At 61.3% G+C, this 15616-nt stretch overlaps 1 protein-coding gene across 7 annotated transcripts in view; it reads left to right on the top strand.

Annotated features, from left to right (window-relative positions):
* MEF2D (myocyte enhancer factor 2D) overlaps positions 1-15616 on the top strand; it is a 95751-nt gene that overhangs the window by 15062 nt on the left and 65073 nt on the right. Inside the window, exon 1 of one of the 7 annotated variants that reach the window (XM_037370971.1) lies at positions 3377-3447. The exons of 5 other annotated variants lie outside the window; for them this stretch is intronic. The gene's annotated coding sequence lies outside the window, so the exon portion shown is untranslated. Of the gene's footprint in view, positions 1-3376; positions 3448-3889; positions 3977-15616 lie in introns of those variants that run through there. One more of the 7 variants, XM_037370972.1, reaches the window with a different exon arrangement.

Here is a 15616-nt window from a genome sequence, read left to right as displayed (position 1 = left end):
GTGGCACCCGCCGGCATCCTGGTGGGCGACCGCTCCCCCAAAGGTGGGCTGTGCCATCGCCACCCACGCCGGGGCGAGGGTCCGGCTGCGGTGGGGCTGGCGGGAGGCACGCAGCCCCCTCCCTCGCTTTAAGCTCTGCAGCATCCCAAGGGCACCGGCGCTGCCGGGGGACGCGGTGGCGGCAGCGCTTCCGATGGGATGAGCCTCGAACGTTGATGCCGCATCTGACGCCGAAATTTTCAACCCTCCAAAACGGGTGTGGGAGCTCCGTTCCCACGTGGCACGGAGGGAAAAGGGTGGCAGAGAATCCCAAAGGCACGGCGAGGAGGGTAGGGATGCTGCTCCGCCGCACGGGATGACCTCTCGGCTTTGAAACCAGCCCTCAACCGGCTCCTCTCCTTTTGGTGCGGGAAAGGAGCGAGCATTTTTCCCACTTTAGGTTTTTGGGTGTCTTTTTTTTTTTTTTTTTTTTTTAAAATAGCTCGAAGGTGGCTGCGTATCTTAGAAGACCCAGGAGTCCTGCCTCCTCCCCGCTGGCATAGGGCAAGGGAAAGCAATTTCCACCATGGAGAGGCTGCGGACCAGCTGTAGGAAGCCATCAGCCCGGTGTGGGAAGGGAGTTACTCAGCATTTGGTTCCCAAGAGAAAAAAAAATACCAAAAAATGAAAAAAAAAAAAACCCAACAAAAAAATCCAGCAGACCAGCTCCAACTGACTTTCCAAAATACTTTGAGGTTCATAGTAATGTTCTCGTCTTCGTCTCATAAATATTCTGGGTTGGACCCTTCCCTCGTTTCCAGCTCGTAGCTCACGGAAAGGCACCGGAGCTTGGCTGCTGCACATTATTATGACTATTTTTATTTTTTATTTCTTTGGATACATGATCTCAGTTGATTGGAAAACAAACCCCAGAGAATCCTTGAGGAGAGACTGCAAACAGCTCTTGGTGAGATGACTAATCCCATCTCTATCTAAACCAACAGGGCGCTAAAAATAGCCCTATTTCTAACAATAAATATAATAAAATAACGAACTGACAACAAACAGCCCCAAAAAGCCAAACACGCTGGAAAGTCCACTAGGAATAGGGGAAGGAGCCGGCAGGGAACTGTGTCACCGAGTCAGGGGGGTGATGGTGACGGAGGTGCTCGTGGCACTGGGGATGCTGGGGTCAGATCCAGCCTCTCCATCACGTGCGCCTTTACCCCTTGCCCCAACTGGAGATATTTGTGTCCCCCCAAAATAATGCAGGGAAAGGCGCAGGGGGCGCGGTCCGGTGTGGGGTGCATGCACCCAATCCCCAGAAATCCCATCGCGGAGTGGCTGGCATCCCGGCCCCGAGCACCCCCCAGAGCGGGACCCCCCTATAGTTAATGGCTACGGGCATCGGTAAAAATGTGGTGGCTGGTTCTGGGCCCCCCCCCCCCCAGCCCCGGCATCGCCCCTGCGGCTGTTTGGCTCCACACAGAGCACCCGTATTCCCAGCGCTCCAGCTGGATGTGACCCACCGGGGCTGGGACATCCTTGTCACTGGTCCCCAGCCTTTAGGTTGGGATGGTCACCCCTCAGCATCCCCATCCTCTGGAGCATCAGGCCATGGCTCCTGCATCCCTGGGAAAGGAAAGGGATGGCTGAGCCCCAGCTGTGCCCAACGCCGCTTCTCCGGTTGGTGCTTGGAGTCGGGAGAGCTCCACGGTGGGACAATCCCTGCGGTGGGACAATCCCTGCGGTGGGAGAGCTCACACCCAGCTCCTGCCGTGCCCCCCCTCCCCCCCCCGGTGCACAGCCAGGACCACGGGCGGGATGCCCACATCCTTCCAGCCCCATCCGCATCCCCAGCTCCAAGGCCGCCACGCTGCTGCTGCCGCTGCATCCTGGCACCGGGTCCTCAACCCCCTAAACCCCCCCTAGAGTCCTGCCCCCAGACCGCTCCGGTTCCAGTGGGAGTCGTTGGTCAACACGTTCGATTTTTGTTGAGGGTAACCACGGAGCAATTTATCCGGGTTGAAGGAGCGGGGAGAAGAGGGAACGTGGCGCCCCGGCTCGGCGCTGGGATGGGGCGTTGGGACCCCTCTGCCGCGGCCGGCCGGTGCCGGTGGCGCGTTGCCGGCCCTGGGGACCCGGAGGTGGCTTCGTGTCCCGCGGGATCCATGTGCGTCGGGGATGGTGGAGGCGAGAGCGGCCACGTGGCACGGCACGGCTGGTACCGGGGCCAGCCGGGTGGGCTGTACCCATGAGGGGTCTGCGCCGGCGCTGGCCACGGAACCGGCACCTTTGGCTACCACCGGGTGCCGGATCCAGCATCCCCATGGCAGAACCGGTCACTGGGGTGTCCCAGCCTGGCTCGTGGGGACACACACTGGGTGCTGGGGCTGGGGGGGGGACACAATCCAACCCCCTGACCCCACTCCCCTGAGGCTCATTGTGCCCCCCCCCCCACCATCACCCCAGGGCAGCTGCTTGGGGGTGGGTGCACAGGCGGGGACCCCCAGGTTTCCCCAGCGCTGTGCTGGGGGAAGCACCCACACCAGTGGGGTGGGCTGGCTGGGCCAGACCCTCTGGGTGGTGCTGGGGGGGGTCACGGCTCTGCCCCCCCTGGGTCTGCCCCTGGGCCTTGGCTCCGGCCCCTCACCCTCCCCACCCCCCCCACCCCCCAGGCTCTGCCCACACAGCCCCCAGCCCCAGCTCTGCCCCCCAGCCCGGCTCTGTGGCCCCCCCAGCCCTGTCTGTGCCCCTTGCTCCCCAGAGCCCCAGCTCTGCCCCCCGACCCCCGCCTTTGTGCCCCCCCAACCCAGCTCTGTGTCCCCCCTCAGCCCCCACCTCTGTCTCCCTTGTCCCTGGCTCGCCCTCCCCCCCCCGACCCCCAGCCCCCCCCCCCAGCCCCGGCTCTGCGCCCCCTCCAGCCCCCCCAGCCCCAGGCTCTGCTCTCCCCCAACCCCCCCAGCCCCTCCTCAGCGCTCCTGACCCCCTCAGCCCCCCCGGGCCCCCCACCCCCTTGGCCCAGCCCGGCCCCCCCAGCCCCCTTCCCGGCCCCCCCTGCACCGGCTCGGTCCCCCCGGCCCCCCCTCAGCCCCCCAAACCCCGGCTCTGCTCCCCCCTGCCCCCCCTCGGCCCCCCCTGCACCGGCTCAGCCCCCCGACCCCCTCGGCCCCCCCCAGCCCCGGCTCTGCGCCCCCTCCAGCCCCCCCAGCCCCAGGCTCTACTCCCCCCCGCCCCCCCCACCTCCCTTGGTCCCCCAGCCCCGCCCGGCCCCCCCCGGCCCCGGCTCAGCCCCCCGGCCGGGCCCAGCCCCCGGCCCCGCCGCGCTGCCCCGGGCCCCGGCGGCCATTGGCTGCCCGCGCTGCGCCGCCGCGCCCTGACGCTGGGCTGGGCCGGGCCCGGCCATGGTCGCTCCGCGCCGGCTCCGCCGCAGCCCCGGGAGCGGCCGGGCCCCGCGCCCCGCCAGAGGTGGGTCCGCGTCCCCCCCCTCCCCCCCCGCGCCCGCACCCCCCTCTCCTTCGCTTCCATCTTTTGCCCTTTTAATAATGACGATTTTTCATTTACCTATTTATTTATTTATTTATTTCCCCCGCGGCTGGCGCTACTTCCGAGAACCCCCCCCCCCCCATCCCCCCTCCCCCCTCCGCCTTTGGGAGGGCGACCGGCTCCGTGTTCTGTGTGTTTCGGTGTGTGTGTGGGTATCCCGGTAGCACACACACCCCCCCCCCCCCCCCCGGTAGTCGTGTGTGTCCCGTCCCCCCCCCCTGCGCTGCGCGGTGCCGCCCCGAGGCGGCGGGGATGGGCGGCGGAGCGCGGCCGGAGCGCGGAGCCGGCGGGGGCGGGGAGCACATCCTTCCTCCCCCCCCCTCCCCCCCCGCCCCCTCCCCCCCCCCCCCCGGCGCCGCTTCAAAACAAACCGTCACCAAAATGGTGCAGAGGTGACGGAGGGAGCGGGGAGGAAGGGGAAGGAGCGTGGCCTGGGCGCTGCGGGGGACAGGTGAGAGGGGAGGGGGGCGTGGGGGGGGGGTCGCGGGATGGAGAGAGGGGGGTGGGGGGGTATGTGGGTGCAGGGTGCGAGGCTTGGGGATGGGTCCCCCTGCCCGCTGGGTCCCCCTGCCCGCTGGGTCCCCCTGCCCGCTGGGTCCCCCTGCCCGCTGGGTCCTGGGGGATGCACTGGGAGGGTGCCCCCCCCCCCCTCTCCCCTCGCCGGGAGGGTGCCCCCCCGGAGTAGCACTGGGGCAGGTGGGACCCCCGTTGGACCCCCACGAGCCCACCCGTGACACCACGGCGACCCCAGCGGTGGCCTTGGCAAGCCCGAGGGAGAAGTGGGGTGGGGGGGGGAAGGGGGTGCCCACCCCGGTGGGATGCTGGGGGTGCCCACCCCGGTGGGATGCTGGGGGTACCCACCCCGGGAGGATGCTGGGTGTGCCGGTGGGATGCTGGGGGTGCCCACCCCGGTGGGATACTGGGGGTGCCGGTGAGATGCTGGGGGTGCCCACCCTGGTGGGGGGCTGGGGGTGCCCACCCTGGTGGGGGGCTGGGGGTGCCGGTGGGGCTGGGGGTGCTGGTGCAGGGGGGGGGCTCTGCTTTGAGTGGCAAGAGCAGCTTTTCCCAGTCCTGGAGCTTCCATGCCTTGGCCGGCTGCCGGCTCCGGAGCTGACAGCTGGGATTGTTTGTTCCTCCGGGCCGGTGGGGGCACGGCACCGGGGCTGCCATTTGACAGTGGTTAGAGCTTTTATTTTTTTGGGGGGGTTGGGGGGGTGAACCCCGGTACCCACCACCGCGGCCTCCCTGGGATGCTGAGCATCTCCTCGGCTTGGCGGCCAGGGATGCGGCGGCCAGGGCATCCTGGCAGCTGGATGCTGCTCAGCATCTGTAACGCCTGGTTGCCAGCGGCTTATCTCCTTCCCAACAGCTTGCCCCCCCCTGCCCCCCCGGCTTTGTTGTTGCCTTTTATTTTTTTATTTATCTCCACCACCACCACCCCCCCAACACACACACATGGCTCTTCCCTCCGCACCCCATGGGTCTGCGCAGCCACAAGCTGGGGTGCCCCCCCCCCCCCCCAATTTTAATTTTCCTTGTCATTCCCAGCTATCAGGAGCTGCCACGTGGTTTTGGCCGGTGCCCCCCCCCCCCCCCCCCCCCCCCCCCCCCCCGCCGTGCTTCAGACCTGCAGGCAGGGGTCTGACACCAGTAAGTGGAGCACAGCTGGTGCCAATTCCCCCAGCGCTCTGGCACAGCATCTCTACCTCCCCCCCACTGGGAAGGGCCTGATCCTGCCCCCCCCCGCCCCCCCAAGCCTTTCTCCCACCGTCTGTGGCCCCACGTGGATTTTCAGGCTGGTGTTGCCCCCGGTCCCAGGACATCCATCCCAAAACCTCATTGGGGATAGGGATGGGCTCGGGGTGACACCGTGTGTCCCCCCGGCTCTGGGCGAGGGGCTGCAGATTTGCCTTATTTTGCGAATTTTGGGAATATTTGGGAAATTTTGTTGCCCCCCCCTTAGGCTGATTCGATGCTGGTGGCCCCAGCCTGGGGAGCACTGGGGGTGTCCGTGTCCCTCGAGTCTCCTGCCCTGGGCACCGCTGAAGGTCACGGACCTCCAGGATGTGCCTCATGGCTTCTCCTTTGTGTGTGTGTGTGTCCGCTCGTGTTCCCCCCCCCACCCCCCCCCACCCCCCCCACCCCCCCCCGCCACCTCGTCCTTCAGCCCCTGCAGTTGTCGTGGGCACTTGTGCAGGGCTGGGAGCAGGTGGCCGGTGGCCCTGCCGCGGTGGCGGCCACCGCTCGGGTTTCACCGGTGCTGCCAGCGCCGTCGCCTCCGCCACGGATGGAACGACCTCGTGTTCCCGGGGCATTCGCTCCCCCGTCCCATTCCTGCCCCAGTTTCCCGCCCACCCGCCCAGTATAAACCAGCTGCTGGTGCCGGGGTGTGTGTGTGTGCGTCCCGGTGTGCGCCAGGGGGGCTCTGGGGGGACCTTGGGAAGTGCCGCCTTTGTCAGTGGGTGACCTTGGGCAAGTCCCTTTGCTTCCCCGCGCTTCGGTGTTGCTCTGGGGTGGTTAATGTGTTTCATCCCCCCCCTCTCCCTTCTGCCCCTCCTCCCCCCTCGCTGGGGCTCAGGGCTCTGCTTGGGAAGTGTGACTGCGGAGCTGGAAAGGGCTGTTGCTATTTTATCCTGGCCCCGAGCGGGCAGGGTGGAGGCACGGACCATGCCGGAGTGGCCCGGGGTGGATTTTTTTTATTTTATTTTTTTTAAATTTTTTTCCCAGGCTGCCAAGTGAAACAAGTGGGGTCTGATTCTCATTTAACGCCGCAGCCCTTTACTGCGACTCTGGCAACGTAAAGGAGCCTAAATATGGTCATAAACCACAGCGGCTCCCAGGTCCCTCCTTGACGGCGGCTTTGTGCGAGGGAGAACAAAGCCCAAAGTGTCGGACAAAAAAAAGTACGGGAGCGGGACCCAGCTGCCGTGGTGCCGGCACGTGCCGGGAGCCTGCCGGGCAGGGGGGTGTCAATGCCGGTGCGGCCTGATGGAGGAAGGATGGAGGCAAGGGTAGGGGGGTGATGCTGCCCACCCAATCCCGAAGGACCAGGAGGGTTTTGAGCAGGATGGGTGCAGGCTGCGCCGCTGGGCGAGTGATTTCAACCTACAAAAAAATCCGTGGTGAGGGGTAGAAATTGCTTTTCCATGTTTTTTCCACCGAGTTGGAGCGCTTGCTGGGGTCGGGTCGGGATCCCTTGGGATCCCCCTGGCCGCCACCGTTCTGCTGTGGCTTGTTCGGGATCGGAGTGGAAGGATGGAGAGGGATACGCGTCGCTGGCATCACCACCAACCACCAGCGCCGGGTGCCCCTGGGTGGAAATGCCAGCCGGCCCTGGCCAGGAGCTGGCCAAGCTTTGGGAAGCGAGCGGGCAGCATCCCGTTAAATCCCGGGAATACCCGGGAGCGCACGTGGGGGTGCTCGGAGCGGGGCCGTGGCGAGCCGGCGTGGGCGGCCGCGAAGATGCCGTGCCGGACTTCCCCATCTGCACCGCGAGCTAAAAATACCCCCCTGCCTCACCCCGTAGCCACCCATCTGTTGGAGGGCGAGCTCCTGGGGGCCAGGGACTCTTTTTTTAAAAAAATTATTTTATTATTTTATTTGTTTTTAATTTTTGATAGCTATTTTGGCAGTTCCTAGAGGCTGAGCTGGCTGGAGTTCAGAGGTGACACTATTGCAAATGACAGTCCTGCCCCCGGGAAGGTACGGCTCTGCCGCTGAGCCAGACGCGCGCCCAGCACAAAACCAGTGAGTCAGAGCAGGGGCAGGGAGGAGGAGGAAGGCTGGTGAGGGAGGGCAGGCCGTGCCAGGTGCCACGGGGTGGGAGCTGGGTGCCCGTACCGGTGAGGCTATAGGATGCATCAACCCCTTGCCTCCCCAAAACAATTATTCCTCCACCATCCACTGCGCCTCTCTGCTTTATTATATTTCCCCCCCCCCTTTTCCTTTTTTTTCTCTCGTTAGAGAAGCTTTCGCTAAAAAAAAAAAAAAAAACCAAAACCAAAAAAGCTGAAATTGGTTAATCGTTTTGTTTGATCAGAGCTTCGGCAGTGCCGGCAGACCTCTCGGTTTTTCCCTCCGCCTTGTTTGAGCAGCGGTTGGCTTTTTGCTTTCAAGATGGATCGAGCCGCCTGCCAGCCAGCAGCTCTACCTCCGCCGATCCCTTGGTTTTCATCTCGTGCTCTGGTTTGGTTCGCTCGTGGGTTTTTTCCTTTCATTTTTCCCCTTTTCCCTCGCTCCCGGTATCTCCTGGTGGTAGCTCCCTGCTGCTTAAAAAAAAAAAAAAGAGCTTGCATCCTTAAAAAAAAATTGAGGGGGGGGGGGGCGGAAAGCGCCCACGTGGAGCAAGGACTTGTTAAATATTGTTAAATCGATCCAGAGTGATTGATTTGGAGGGGGGGGGGCTGTAGGTTGGCTTTCTCTGAGATGGTGGTGAAAAGGTTGGGGGGGGGGGGAGCATTTTTAGGGGAAGCTCAGCCCATTCCAGCGTGGTTTGCGCTGAGGCTGGGACGATGCGGGAGCTGCTGCCCGATTCCCCAGCTATAGGTGAGCCCCTTGCCCCCCGTGTGGAGCTCCTTGCCCCCTCTATAGAGCTCCTTGCCCTGTATAAAAGCAGGGTGGTGGTGGGTACGGATGAGACCAGGTGCACACGATGCTCCACGCTGCCACGGTCCATGTCGCCTGGAGGGGTCTGGTGGTGGTGGGATGCGCTGGGATGCTGGAGCAGTTGCCCCACTGCCGGGTGTCGCCGCGGTGCCCAACGGGGCTTTTAACAGCTCCGTGCTGCTCGGGTCCCCGTGGGGCCGGTGCCGCTGCTCCCTTGGTTGCCAAAAGCCAAGCCTGAATCGGCAAGAGCGGTGCCGGTGTCCTATGTGTGCGCGGTGAGGATGAGCTGGTAGGGCAGGATGATGCCCGCGCTGGGATGTGTCACCCAGGAGCCACCAGTGGGTCCCATCCTGAAGCGGCCAGACTGGGCGGTGCTGGGGCCACACGTTCCCCTCGGTGCTGGATTATTTCACAACGTGCAATTAAGCCGCTGGTTTTCCTGGAGCCGGCGCGTGGAGGGGCTCAGCAGCACCCGCATCTACCACCACCCTCCTCCTGGCTTTAACTGAACCTCCTGGTCTCAAGGTCAAAGCCGTGCCGTGGTGCTGGGCTCCCACCTCCTGCCTTGAGTCAGCCTTGGTTTGGGGTTGGCGAGGTGGTAATTAAACGACCTATTTCTGGGCAGGGAGGAAGAGGAGGAGGAGGAGGAATTGTTACTTTTTCCAGAACTTCAAACAGCTTCCAGCAAGCGGCCGGCACAAACCCAAAACCGCTTCCAGGAGGTGGTGCCCCCCCCTCCCCGAGCTGGGATGCTTGGGGGTCTTGGGGATGGGTGACCCCCCTGCAGCACTACTGCTGCATCAGCCTTTTTTTTTTTTTGGAAGGAGGAAGGGCAAAGCCGCAGCTCCCACATTTTTATTTTATTTTTAAAATGTTATGCATTATTTTTTTTCCCCAGCCTCCCAAAATTGTAAGGAGATGCACACCCACCCCCCTCCCCGTGGGGTAGGGTCTCCGACCTGAGCCCACCTCAGGGCTGCAAAGGGGTCATCTCTTGTAGGTGGCAAAGGGCTTCCTCCTCCTCCTCCTCCTTCTCCTCCTGTGAGGCTGCATCCTGCACCCCCCGGCGGGGTGCTGGGGGCTGTCGGCAGGGCGGTACCTGCCCGGGAAGATGCAGTGGAGCTTGCGGGGTGGTCGGTTATTGATGGATTTAAGCGGTGGTTATAAATAGCCCTGGTTGAAAGTTTTCATCTTCCTTTTTAAATGAAAGTGCCTTTTGGAACAATGTGACTTTTCTCCATCCTTTTGGAAAGCATTTTTTTTTTTTTTTTTTTTTTTTTTCTTATTTTGAAGATGAAAATTTTGGGGTTTTCATTTAAAAAAAAGAGATTTTTTTCCCCCCCCCTTTTTGATTATTGGAGGACTTCAGGGAAAAATTGCTAGGGACAAATACCCAGGAACGCACCCCATATCGTGCAGGTTGGGAAAATATGCGGAGTTGGATTTTTTTGGTTTGCTTTTCCTCAAAAAAAGAAATTGACGTTGGAAAACGGTCACTGAGAGTTTTCTATCGGAGCGGTCAAAATTTTGGAGGCTGGAAAAAGTGGGGTTTGCTTCGAACCTGCTGCAGCAAGCTTGAAAAAAGCAAAAAGTTCAGTAAATGAAATAAATTGGCTGGAGGACCTTCTGTTTGGTAAAAAACTGGCAACGTTTCTGGGTTTCTGTCTGGACTTTTTTGGTTGTAAAACCTGAAATCCTCCCCCACCCCAAGCAGTAACCCTGAAACATGGTGCCGTAGAACAAGTTTCCACTGACAGGGAAGAAAAAAAAAAAAGAATAACGTGGACGAGTTATTTCAGCCAGCCAGATTTTTTTTTTTAATTATTTTTGTTTTTTCACAAGTGCGGTCACCGAGCCTGTCCTGTCCCACAACCCTGGACCACGGTGGAGCATCATCTCCTGGGAAGAAGGGGTGCAGGGGTGTGAGGGGGGGGTGCGGTGGGGAATGGCCAGGGGTCCGTGCTGGCATCTGTGACCTCCTGCAAAGCTCAGGGCTGCGAAGAAATGAGTGGTTTCTTACTAATTTTGAGGCGGTATGGCAGCAGGGAGGGGCTCTGTGTGTGCGTAACCGTCCCTGGGGTCTGAGCGTTGTCAAAACATCGTGATAAATGTCCCTGTGGAGTGGCTGGGCTCCTGGGTACGGGGTGATGGAGCATCACCTGCCTGAGGGGAGACCCTGGGTGACAGAGCATCACCTTGTCCTGGAGGAGACCCTGGGGGCGGGGTGATAGAGCATCACCTTGCTTGGGGGGAGACCCTGGGTGTGGGGTGATGGAGCATCACCTTGCCCTGGAGGAGACCCTGGGTAATGGAGCATCACCTTGCCCAAGGGGAGACCCTGGGTGATGGGGCATCACCTTGGCCCAGGGGGAGACCCTGGGTGATGGAGCATCACCTTGCCCTGGAGGAGACCCTGGATGTGGGGTGATGGAGCATCACCTTGCTTGGGGGGAGACCCTGGGTGTGGGGTGATGGAGCATCACCTTGCTTGGGGGGAGACCCTGGGTGATGGAGCATCACCTTGCCCTGGAGGAGACCCTGGATGTGGGGTGATGGAGCATCACCTTGCTTGGGGGGAGACCCTGGGTGTGGGGTGATGGAGCATCACCTTGCCCTGGAGGAGACCCTGGGTGATGGAGCATCACCTTGCCCTGGAGGAGACCCTGGGTGATGGAGCATCACCTTGGCCCGGGGGGAGACCCTGGGTGATGGAGCATCACCTTGGCCCGGGGGGAGACCCTGGGTGATGGAGCATCACCTTGGCCTGGGGGGAGACCCTGGGTGATGGGGCATCACCTTGTCCTGGAGGAGACCCTGGATGTGGGGTGATGGCGCATCACCTTGCTTGGGGGGAGACCCTGGGTGTGGGGTGATGGCGCATCACCTTGTCTGGGGGGAGACCCTGGGTGATGGCGCATCACCTTGTCTGGGGGGAGGCCCTGGGTGATGGAGCATCACCTTGCCTGGAGGGAGACCCTTGATGTGGGGTGATGGAGCATCACCTTGGCCTGGGAGAAGACCCTGGGGTGCCCCTCGGCCAGACGAGGGGACAGCGGGTTGGGGTGGCTGAAGAACCTGCCGCCTGCTAACACCCCGGTGTTACTGGAGCCCGGCTCTGCCGCCGGCCCCCTCTCCCCACCACGCAGCGTTGGGGGAATTTTAACCTTTAAAATTTTGCCAAAGGGAGCGTTGGCTTCGGCTCTGCCGTCGGGCGCAGAGCTCAGCACCCGGCGCTCGGGCCGGTTGGGAACTTGCTGGAAAAACCAGGGGGGACAGCAAAGCATTGGTGCGTGGCCCTGAGCATCCCCTGCGGTGCTCACGGAGGCGCGGGGGACGAAGTGCCTGCTCCCTGTGCCCTCAACAAAACCCTGCGAGAGCAGCTGATTTATTTCAGGAGCTGGGAATTGGGGTGGAAGAGTTGGGTGAAGGCAGGGCTTGCTGGGATGTGGGCTCGGAGCAGTTTTCGGGCTGGTATTCTGGCGAGGAGCGATGCTTGGGATCGCACAGTGCATGCATGGACCAGTGGGGGGGGGGTCGGGGGGGGGCTGAGGGTGGTGGTGTTGGGATGCAGCAGGAGCCAGGCTGCTCTCCAGCCTCTTGGCTGAGGCTTTCCCCCCCCGTGTGCCGTGGACACCCCATCCCTTGGGTTTTAACCAGAGGGGGATCAATCCCAGATCCATCGCCAACCCTCCGTGACTCGGCACGGCCGTCCTTCCCACGCGCCGGCATCGAGCCGCCGGGAAAACTTGCACCTCTCGACTTCGCTCGTTCAAAAATATCCCCGGCCCCGCGCGGCTGCCGCTGCCAAGATGGGGAGAGGAGCCGGCGCTACCTCTTTGCAGAAATCTGTCGCCTCGCTCGGCGGTGGGGAGGTTGGGAGCCGCGGGAGCGCCGAGCCCCATCGCCTTCTAAAATAGAAGCAGAACAAATGGTTGGAGCAGGATGGCGGTGGCGAAGGCAGCCAAGCCTCTTCCCGCGGCAGCTGGTGGCTGGTATGCTGCTCCTTGCTCCATCCATCCATCCTCTCCCCGGCGCTGGGGTGGGCTTGCCAGGGGAGAGGCGAGCATCTGTCTTTTGGGGCGAGGTTGGGCATGCCGGGGCTTTTTGGGGGGTTGGGGTGTGATCCCCCTTGGTGGTTTTGTTGGGTTTTTTTGGGGGGGTTGAGCTTTTCTGGAGGGGCAGGATGGTGGGGCATGAGGGGTTTGGGTAGCGGCCGCGGTGCTGCGCGCCGGTGCGGGGGAAGGAGGAGATGGGGAGTTGGGGGGGTGGGTGGTGGTGGCAGTTGGCGAAGGGGCTTTGCCCCAAAACGCCGCCACAGGTGCCGGGGTTGAGCCTCGGGCACCGGTGGGATGGGTGAACGTGCCGTGTTTTCTCCCTGTGGCAAGGCGGGGGGTCCCGGTGGGATGAGGTCCTGGGGACCTTGGGTGTCGTGGGAGCCATGGTGGGGGCCAGGAACGCAGTGGGGGAAGGGGTCCCCATGGCTCAACCGGGGTCGGGGTCCCGAGGGGGGATGAAGCCGCCTGTCCTGGCTCCGCCTGCCTGCTGGCACCCAGGAGAGGAAAGGGTGAGACGGGCTCTGGTTGCAAATCAAGATGTTTGGAAAAAACCCGTTAATTGCCCTCTGATCTTGGAGGTTTAAGGCCAGGCAGGAGCGTGCGCTTTAGCAGAATTTCACGCCCGCCGTTGCGCCGCGGAGGGCTGCTCCAGCTGGATGAGATGGAAGCGGGAAGGTCGGGAAGAGCTTTCCCGTAAGCCAAGATGTTCTTGCCTTGTCCTTTCCAGCGGAGAGGACCAGCCACCGTGAGCTCAGCATCCGCTGGGGTGACCTTCAGCGCCTTCTGCTTTGGCAAGGGAGGAGAGCTGCTTTGCATGCCTTCTCCCCCCCCCCCCCCCCGCCTCGATGCTACACATGGACCGAGCAAACCGGGTCTTTTTTTTATGCAAAAACACAGTTTGGGGTTTAACTTCTCGACAAGAAATACCTTGGGGGCTAAATACGGAGCTAAAAGCAGCCCCACTGGCTCAAGGGCTGAAGGTTGGATGCTCAAGCTGGTGGTTTGGGGGGGTTGGCTCCCCTTTGGGGACTGAAACAAAATGCTCCATGGTGCTTTTTTCCCCCCCCCTTTGATAAGTTTTTTTTTGCCCCAAGGAGCACTGCAAGCCCTGCTGGGGGTCCTGTGGCTGCACCCGCTGCGCTGCGCTTGGGTTTCCCATGTTGGTGGTGATGTGCGGTGATTTTTTTTAAATTATAATTATTATTATTATTTTCTCCTAAGCACTTATGGGCCTGGGGGGAGACCCTTTTGCCCCAGCATCCTTTTGCCCTCCGAGGACCACTGCTTCACGCCGCCTTTCTAACCTGTGGCCAGGCACCGTGGCGCTGGCATGATGGTGATCTCCACATACCGCCCCCCCCATCGCCCCCCCAGCTTTTGCCATCAGGCTCTTTTTCCCACCACGGAGGGGTGCAGGCTGCAGGGCTGGAGCCGTGCTGGATGCCGTGCCACGTGCCGTGCACCGGACCGGAGCATCTTTTTCTCGCCTCCCCACTGGCAGGGCGCGTGGGCGAGCGTGGTGTGAGGTGAGGCGTCCCCCGGGGCTTTCTGGCTTCCTTTGGGACCCCCCCTGAGCCCACCGGTAGCCCACCTCCTTGGCGGTGGGGGTCACGGGCCGTTGGGCTGCGTTTAGGCAGAGGTTGTTTGTGTACGAGCTTATTTTTATTTGTGTGTCTTTTGGAAATTCTGTGTCACGGCAGGTGCCGGTTCAGTGCTTGGCGATGGGGCGTGGCGGGGATGGAGACAGGGCTAAAACGGGTTTAACTTCTGCTGGTGCAATTTTCCCGTTCCTCTGCTGCAGGACACCTTGAGGCTCTTGGGATTTGGGGGGCTGAAGCGACTTGGGGGCTCCGGCTCTGCTCCCAGTCCATCCCTCCTGTGGGGTCATGGGTCTCCTTCCAGCCAACAAATTGGCCACCACCAGCCCGGGGGCTCGTTGGGGCTGGACCGTGAGCGTGCGAGGCGGTGAGCGCGCTGAGGTGTCTCCTGGCCATGCAAAACCACAGAGCAGCAGCGGGTTTTAATCCTGCTGGGAGATGGGCAGGAGCTGGGGGGCTCCTGCATCCCATCGGCGATGGGATGCTACCAGCACCTGACGTGGGCAGAGCAAGGCGGAGAGGAAAAGGCATGAAAACCAGATTTTCAAAAAGGGCTGGGCAGCAATTTCGGAGCTGCTGCTTTGCAAAGTTGGTTGGTTTGCCCGGGTGCTGAGCTGTGGTGGGCAGAGCTAAGGCTGAAATAGGGGGTCTTGCTGCTGGGGGCTGCCTCGGGTACCACCCGCGCTGCCTGGGAGCTTCGGCTGTGTCCCTCGGTCCTGGCAGGGTGGCAGCCTGCATCCCCCAAAGCCCTGCGGGGTCTGCAGCATCCGTGCCTGGCAAAGCCCAGGTGATGCCCAAAAGCGGGACCCGTGCCCGGGGGCAGGAGGTGACCCCCATCGCCTGCCTCAGAGGGTCAGCCCCGCTCCTCCAGCACCTTCTAATGAAGGTGCCACCGTGGTGGGTTGGTTCTTTCTTTATTTTTTTTTGGAATTTTTTCCCTAAATACATTACCAGTGCAGCTCGTCCATATTTCAACCACCTTCTCCCTCCTGTTCTTGCGCTGAAGTCTATAATGCTGAAATTATAGCATCACCCTCGTCGCCATGGCAATGCGCAGGGATGTATTTAAAAAAAAAAAAAAAAAAAAAAAAAAAAAAAGACCAGAAGCCCTCCAAGGATTATGACTTCAGTGAGGGATCAGGCTGGAGGGGAATCTGGGTCACGGCTGGAGCAGGCTTTTCTTCCAGCCTGTCTTCAGTAATTCCCCTTACTGCGACCTGGGGGATGTGTCAGGGCAGGGCAGAGCCACCCTTAGCACCCATGGGTGCTCCCTGGGGGGGTCCCTCAGCCCCGGGAGGTGCTGTGCTCCCTGTGGAGGAGATTGCTTGTTGCCTGCGTGCACCCCAGGAAAGAGCATCCTCGCAGAGTTCGGTATTCCCACCCATAATCCAGGCTTTTTAACCCAAAAGTCTTTCCGATGCCAGAGCGCGTGGTGCCTGCGGGAATGCCAGAGCCGCACTCCCACCCCCCCTCGTTTGTGCATTGCAAGTTTTCTCTCTCATCCCCCAAAATAAACAGGACTTTTTTTTTTTTTTATATAATTTTTTTTTTCTCCTCTTCTTCTTTTTTCTTTTTTTTTTTTTTTCCCCTCCCTTTTTCCACACCCCCAGAGCCGCTGTTGCTGGTGGCAGGGAGCCCAGACTCCGTAGGAACTCAGAAATGCTGCAGATCCAAGCCCCGGCTGCCCTCTTGGTTTCGCAATCCTTTGGAGGGGGAGAGAGAGAGAAGGAATAAAATGGGAGGGGATATTTTTTTTTTTCTTTATTAGAGATTTATAGACTTTCCCACCAGTAGGGACAAGGAGCCGGAGCCGAGCGGCCAATTTTCTACAGT

Source organism: Falco rusticolus, chromosome 19 (genome assembly GCF_015220075.1).
Source record: "Falco rusticolus isolate bFalRus1 chromosome 19, bFalRus1.pri, whole genome shotgun sequence".
Taxonomy (NCBI): domain Eukaryota; kingdom Metazoa; phylum Chordata; class Aves; order Falconiformes; family Falconidae; genus Falco; species Falco rusticolus.
Note: the sequence above shows the minus strand (reverse complement) of the source record. Positions and strands in the feature narration are given on the sequence as shown.